We start from the raw sequence: 7,346 nt of genomic DNA, 5'->3' as shown, positions 1-7,346 counted from the left end.
GATATAAGGCCAAATGTATAACATGTATGATGTTTTAACACAAACAAAGTTCAAGATTTGGAAATGCTGTCCTCTGATTCATATGGCTTTGCAAAAAGAGTTGTTAGAAATATGAAAGCAAGACTGAAAAGTGATTGCTGAGTCTTGGAAAATTTAACAGGCTCCATTTCTTTTAAATTATATAGCAGTCCTTCAAACTTCATGGTATGTGAGCCCACTCTACCTTCTGGAAAAAGAAATGCTTTTGGATTTAATCTACACATACAGTGGAGGCAGACATTTCATAAATACAATCCTAGCTGTTGTGCAAAAGCTAGAGAGCAAGATTTAAAGCATTATACTGTGATTATGTAACAAAAAAATCCAAAAAAATCACTTACTGAAAAAGGGCAAAGAGCATACCCAGGTCACAGACTTCCTACTAGACTGGGCAGTTATCCTGTCATTTTATTAACCCCCTACTGCTCTGAAATAATGAATTTTTAATGATTCTATGACTAGAAAAAACTTCAGTAGAAAAGTGAGTCACTCAAGTTTACTTCATGACCTATTTATTATTTCCTTAGAAATAATAAATGTGAATTTGAATTCAGAGTCATAGATGTCATCTATCTGGACCTCAGTAAGGCATATGACACAGTCCCCAACAGTATCTTTCTCTCCAAACTGGACATATATGCATTTGATGGGTGGATTGTTCTATGGATGAGAAACTAGTTGCGAGATGGTACTCAGAGAGTGATGGTAAATGGCTCAATGTGTGGATGGAGATCAATGATGAGCAGCGTCCTCAGGAGTCAGTAGTGGTACCAGTGCCCCTTAACATCTTTACCAATGGCACTGACAGAGTGCACCCTCAGCAAGTGTGCTGATGACATTAAACTGAGATGCAGTTGACACAGCTGAGAGATGGCATGCCATCCAGAGAGACCTAGAGAGGCTCAACAGTGTGGGCCAAGGTGAACCTCATGAACCTCATTCAATAAATCCAATTGCGAGGCTGTGGCAGCCTCGTTGTCAATACAACCTGGGCAATATAAGGACAAAGCACAGCCCTGCCAAAAAAAAACGTCTTGTGGTAATGCAGCTCCCTTCAGGTGAAGGGTATCTTGTGGTTCAAGTACTGCTTGTATGTTTCTATTTCTGAAATAAGAGGCTGACTTGTGCTGGCAGCACAAAACCTCATGCTCCAGGGGGCTCTTAGCTACAACAGTATTGACACACTGAGGTCAGAATGTCAAGGTTTCCTTTGTTGACTTTCAAAACTCTGGGGCAGCCTGAAAGCATACAAAATTGCAGATAGTTCTTGGGATTTACAGACTGAAGGGTGCTTTTTATGGAAATGCAGTCAGTTGAATGCTGCTGCCCACATTGAGACTCTTACTTGTGAAGTCCAAATGATCAGAGTAGTTACACTGCAGCTTCACAAACTGCAGCAGAAGGAGTAGAAAGGTTTTCACTCAGATTCAGCAAATATTTATATGAACTTCTTTATTTCATAATATCCTATTATTCACTTAAGTTCAGCTTTTGTACCACTAGTTGCATGAAATGTACAGATCCTTGGAGAAGGGAAAATGCTTATAATTGAATAGTATAGATACACAAAAATGGTATCATCAAACAACGACATTTTGGCTGGAGATAGAATTGAAATACAAAAAGATTACCTTTTCATCTGAAGAGAAGTTCAGAATTCATTTCTAACATGATAGGATTGCAGCATAGAGAAAGAAAGAGCTCTCTATCCCTACCTCAACAGGTATTCATAAAGCCTGACAGAACCTGAAAGCTTGATGCAAAGCCTATTCAAGTTATCTGAATCTTTTCCTTCAGTAAGTGACTCTTTGAAAAAGAGAGTATGAAAACTGCCTATGAAAAGAAAATATTTAGTAAAACTATAAAGACTTGGACTATCTGCTGAAACGCGATTAAAGCTGCAAAAATATCTGAGATAATTTTCAAGAACAAGATCAATGGTGTAAGAAGAGGTCACGCTGTCTATCAATATCTTTTTTTGTCTTGTTAGTCTTTAAATATATTTATTTCAGCATTCCCTACCATGCTCAAGATTGCTTGTTACCAACTAGGAATAGCAAATATATTTCTCTACTCGCTCACTTTAAAGACAGCATAACAACCTTTCCAATCAGCATTTCTCCCTAATTTCTTTCACTTGTGTGTTATGTATGTTATCAATCATTTCTATGTCTTTGAAGTCAGTTATTCTTATAGCTTTACAGCCTACTGTACATAATAAAGGGAGCAAGTTTGAGCTTCCTTAAATTTGATATATTATTATACATTGTACTAGATTGTCATTTTAACATATTAGAAATTGCAAATGTCCATAAACTAGTCAATTTTGTTTTTCTATTTTAATGCTGCTTATGGAAAACTGCTTTTCAGAAAATAAATATTCAGACAGATTTTATAAAAAAATCTGAGAAAAATCATATATCTTGGCAAAAGTGAAGCATTTTGTTTTCAGCAACTTAAAACCTCAGCTTCAAGAGGTTCGAATAGGATAGACATTTTGTTATTGGTCAGAGTAAATCCTGATTGTCTCCGTTCATTTATTTGCTGTAGATTCTGATCATTCCTTGCTCTTTTCTTTGTCTCTCTTTCATTATTTACACAAGAATCAGAAAGCATTAGATATTAGGCTGTTCATGAATAAAGTAGTAGGCAACATCTTCACCTTTTAAGATTGTAAGACCAGATTGCTAAGCTTAATAGTGTCTCTTAGGAAAAAATACTCAAAATTCAGAAGACATATTTTATCATTTGGAAATCAACACGAAGTATCTCATTAAGTACCTGATACAATTAATAATGAAGTAACTTTAATGTCACTGCAGTTAAATCAACAAAGTTTTGTGAAGTATAAATTAAGCTTTTTATGATTCTCTGTATGTTGATTTTACAAGCACTGAAAATTCTTTTTCCAATAATGTCTAATTTAAAGATGTAGGAAAATAGAGGACAAAACCACATCTGGCTCTATATCAGTTCCTTAGAGAGCACAGAATACCCACAGAGACAACTCCCAGTATGAAAGGCTATTTCCTTCATTATAAAGCAGAGTTCAGACACAGCATTAGTCTTAACTTTCATTGCAAGGACTTCAGTCTAACACCATCTTAATATTAGTACGCTTGGCAACAGTAAACACATTTTGCCAATTTCAGACAAAAACTCAATGTATTTATCAGAGTTCTGAAAGATTTTATATGCCTTCTAGAGTGAGTCCAAAGTATGAACTGTTCTTACAGTCACATTTTATTTTGGTGTAAAGATCGAGCAAGTTTCTTTCAACATCCTTGTTGAACTCTTCCAAATTTTCACTTACGTACCTGGACAGTTACAGCCACTATAGTGGGCATGTATGTTTTAAGTACCTGCCATGTATTTCCTTGGGAGTTAACATGCTCATTTTTTTCACTGTTATGCTCTTTGAATTTTGCTGATAAACATTTGCTGTAGTTGATGGTCTGTCAGCAGAGGGGTGACTCCAGTATTTTCAATATGGAAAAAAAAAATTGTGTCAGTGGTATCAGAAGAATTTAAAGTAACACAAATATCAATTGGCAACACAGTGCGATCAAATAATTGTAATTTAACCTGGAATTTGCTCTGTCACCATTCCATGTTCAGATATGTGGAAACCATTAATTAAACAGGAACAGTTATTTAATATGGGCAGCAGAATTACTGTATTTCTTCTAGAGTATCTATGTCCCAAGCACATACCATAGGATCTCAGCGAACATGATAAAATTCATCCCCATTGATTTCAACATACTCGCTATCTGTTCCTTATAGCTAGCTAATTGAAACACTATAGAAGTTTCTATGCAAGTTGAAGCTCAGAGTTCAAGGAAAACAGTGCTGCTGATTGCTACCTAATTGTGAAGAAATTAGATTTATTTGGCACTGCTGTCAAAGGAAAACACAAACTAATATAAAATAGTTTATAAGTGATTATAAATATTTTTAGTTGATGTACAATACTTGCAAATAAGTATCCAAGTACCCATTTCTATGATATGCTACCATAGCATGATAAAACCATTATTAATCTATGGTTTTATTTTACTCTACAATATTTATTTCTGACAGCAGGGTGCTTAGAACCAAATAGAAAGGTGGTTTGAAATAAAATAAAAACACCTAAACACAAATTTTCATTATTTCTCTGAATTTTAAACTGTACAGATGACTTAATAGCACTGCAGGAACATTTACTTTGTATTCTTTTACATATAAAGTTGTTGGGCAATAGTGCAATAGCTGCTGTTTCTCTCCTCCCCCTCCTACACTCCAAAGCAGTTATAAAATAATTCTTAAAATGCAGCAGATAATGATCCAAATATTGTAATAGGCCACTACGTAAAAACTGCATCAGTAGAGTAAAGTTTCAGGCCCCCAAAAGTTTCTCTAGTTCCCTGGCTTTGACTAATGTCATAGTGCCTTTTGAATTCATGCTGTGGTGTAAATTGTCCCCCTTTATGCACGCAGATTTTCCCTTCCAGGTTAGTCCATTTCAAATTGGATTACATAGGTAAATGTGAGGATACGCAGAGTGAAGCATTAAGGCCCTCTGGTGAAAGAGGGAGAAAATCAGACAGAAGGAAGTGGGCATAGTTAGCTTTATATTTAACTATATTCATGCTGTCTGGTCTATTTAAACATGTGAGGTTCCTTACAGAAGACCTGTCTTTCTAGCATGTAACAGAAATTTGCACAGATATGTCAGATTAGTATATTAAAATCTTGATCTTAACTTTTCTTAATTTTTTAAAACAGTTAAATTTTAAGCTAAGGGATAGGGAAAAAATAAACATGCCATCAATCCTTCTGTATATTAACTTCTTTTGATGTCTTAGAAGGTAATTCACTTGATTTTTTGTGGCAGCTTCTGTACTGCCACTGCTACTGTATGTGGAGACAGATTATGTACAAACTGTAGTTAGTTTTGGCATACATAATACTTGAGCAAGCAAAGATTCCTGGAATTAGAAAAAAAAAAATTCCAGTAAAACAAAGATTGAACTCTCAAAAGTTCAGGTTCTACCTAACTAAACATAACTAATCATCAGAGATTACATATTTACATGTTTAAAATCACACTTCTGTTTTTCATGAGTTTGTAGTATATTTACTGACACTGCTTTTGCTTTAGCAGACCAAATGTTTTATGGTGTGTATATATATATATGTCTATATAAATAAATATATGTAAATATCTTCTCCATTAAGCCAGCTATCTTAAATCCACAATGAAAAGACAACATGTCAGAATTATGGAAACCTAAAATTGGTATAGAAGGAAGTGAATTTGGCCTTGTATTTTTATTAGGCATTTTCTGTGTATTTATTATTATAGCAGTTTATTTTCTCCACAAAGACAAGTTAGTATAAACATTGCTTTTGCTGAATGCTGCTTTTCTGATTGATGTTTGTTCAAGGAAAACCAAGCATAGTGTTCCTTCATAGTATGAAAGAGAAGGAGAAGGTAAACAAGAAGAAGGAGATAGAAATGCCACCATAAAATACCAAAATAGAAAAAAGATGAAGTTTGAGGTCACTCTGTTGGGAAATAGGAGAAAGCAGAACAAGAACATGTGCTGACTCTTGGTACATGTAGTATTGATGCATCTTTTAAAAATAATGCTTAGCATTTAACAATTTGAAAGAAAAATAAGACAATGTGGTTACTATTATTAATATAAATAATTAGGTTCCAATAAAAGATGTCAGTAAGTTGTAGGGAATTAAATAACTAATTCATGTGGACATGCCTTACTGGAGAACCAGTAAATTTCTATGGCACTCTATGCATCATAATTAGGTAGGAACATGCTATAGAAACAGACTAATGTTTATTTGGATGTACTGAAGAGATTAAAGTGTAATCTCTCAGCTTATACTTCACTAGTAGTACAAATTATATTTAAGAAATTATACTTGAGATTAAGATGTAATGTTCTTGGGGGAGGAGTATTATTTCATTTGGAATTCTCATAAAGCTGTCTCTCAAAATCGGTTTTTCTGCAATTTTGTTATCCCTTCCTCTAGTAAAAACGAAAGTCAGAACGGCAAAACAAGTACTGAAATTGACTTGGTAAACTATTTTTGGCTTTATTTGCTTTCAGGGTTAGGGACTCAGTTACAATCCGATAGAACTGCAGATGAGGTGCAAGTAATTTCAAACAAGTAAATCAATTCTTCAAGAAGTTCCAAGAATAAATTAATTTCTGCTTCAGAGAAGAATTAAGAGTTTTTCCATGTCCAATTGACTTTAATATTGGTAACTGAATTTGAGATGCTCTGGCTTCATGCCCACTGAGTTCAACAAAAGACAGTTTTGGATCCATAACATTCTGACTCAGGCGCAAAGTGATTTTGATGGCTTTTAAGGAATATACATACATAGGAATATACAGGAGTACAGCTCATAAAATAAAACTGGACTCATTCAATTCAGTGCACATTTGGTTATTTACTTAAAAAAGGCTGGAAGGGTTCATGGTATATCCAGAATGTATTTTCAGTTAAGTTGAAGTATAGTTAGGTGGGTTGTAAAGAGAGTACATGAAGAATAATATTAATGAAGTATCTCCATCAAGCTGGGAGTTTTCCTACAAGTAAGTTGGTAAAGATTTTACTCAAAGGTCATGAAAAGAGTGAAGAAACAAGCCTAATTCCTTGAATATGTAAAAAAAAAAACAAAAACAAACAAACGAACAAACAAAAAAAACCCTAAACAAACCCACAAAACCCTGGGATAACAAAATTTTAACCCATTCTCTCAGATACAGAAATTAGAACCGACCCTTCTGCTTATGGAAGCACTGAGTTATTTCACATACGCCAACATCAGGAAAAAATACATTCTACAAATGATAGGATTATGCTTCAATACAAACTAATTTGCAGATAACAAACACACTTAACATGTTATGGCCATATCCCTGTCTCTGTGTAACTGCTGCTTTTCTGGCTGTTGTGACCTTAATTCTTGAAACCAAGTTTACGTTATAGAGATGTACCCACAGGCAAAGAGTAGAAAACATACCAGAGAGATTGGGATTAATAACATCAAAAGATTTCAAATCTTTCATAGCTCTGTTATTACAATTACATATAACTTACATGAATAACTACACTAAAATAACTTATTTTTTCATACTTCTTCCACAGCTTACTCTATCATATCAAATTAACACTGAAATAGGAGATAGATGAGAAACTTCCATGCCTGAGACCAAAAGAAAGTGTTCGTAATTAGCATATTTCTGGGCAGTTCCTCCATTAATACTTACAGGGACAATTTTTTTTTT

This window comes from Meleagris gallopavo, chromosome 10 (assembly GCF_000146605.3).
Source record: "Meleagris gallopavo isolate NT-WF06-2002-E0010 breed Aviagen turkey brand Nicholas breeding stock chromosome 10, Turkey_5.1, whole genome shotgun sequence".
Lineage (NCBI taxonomy): Eukaryota > Metazoa > Chordata > Aves > Galliformes > Phasianidae > Meleagris > Meleagris gallopavo.
Note: the sequence above shows the minus strand (reverse complement) of the source record.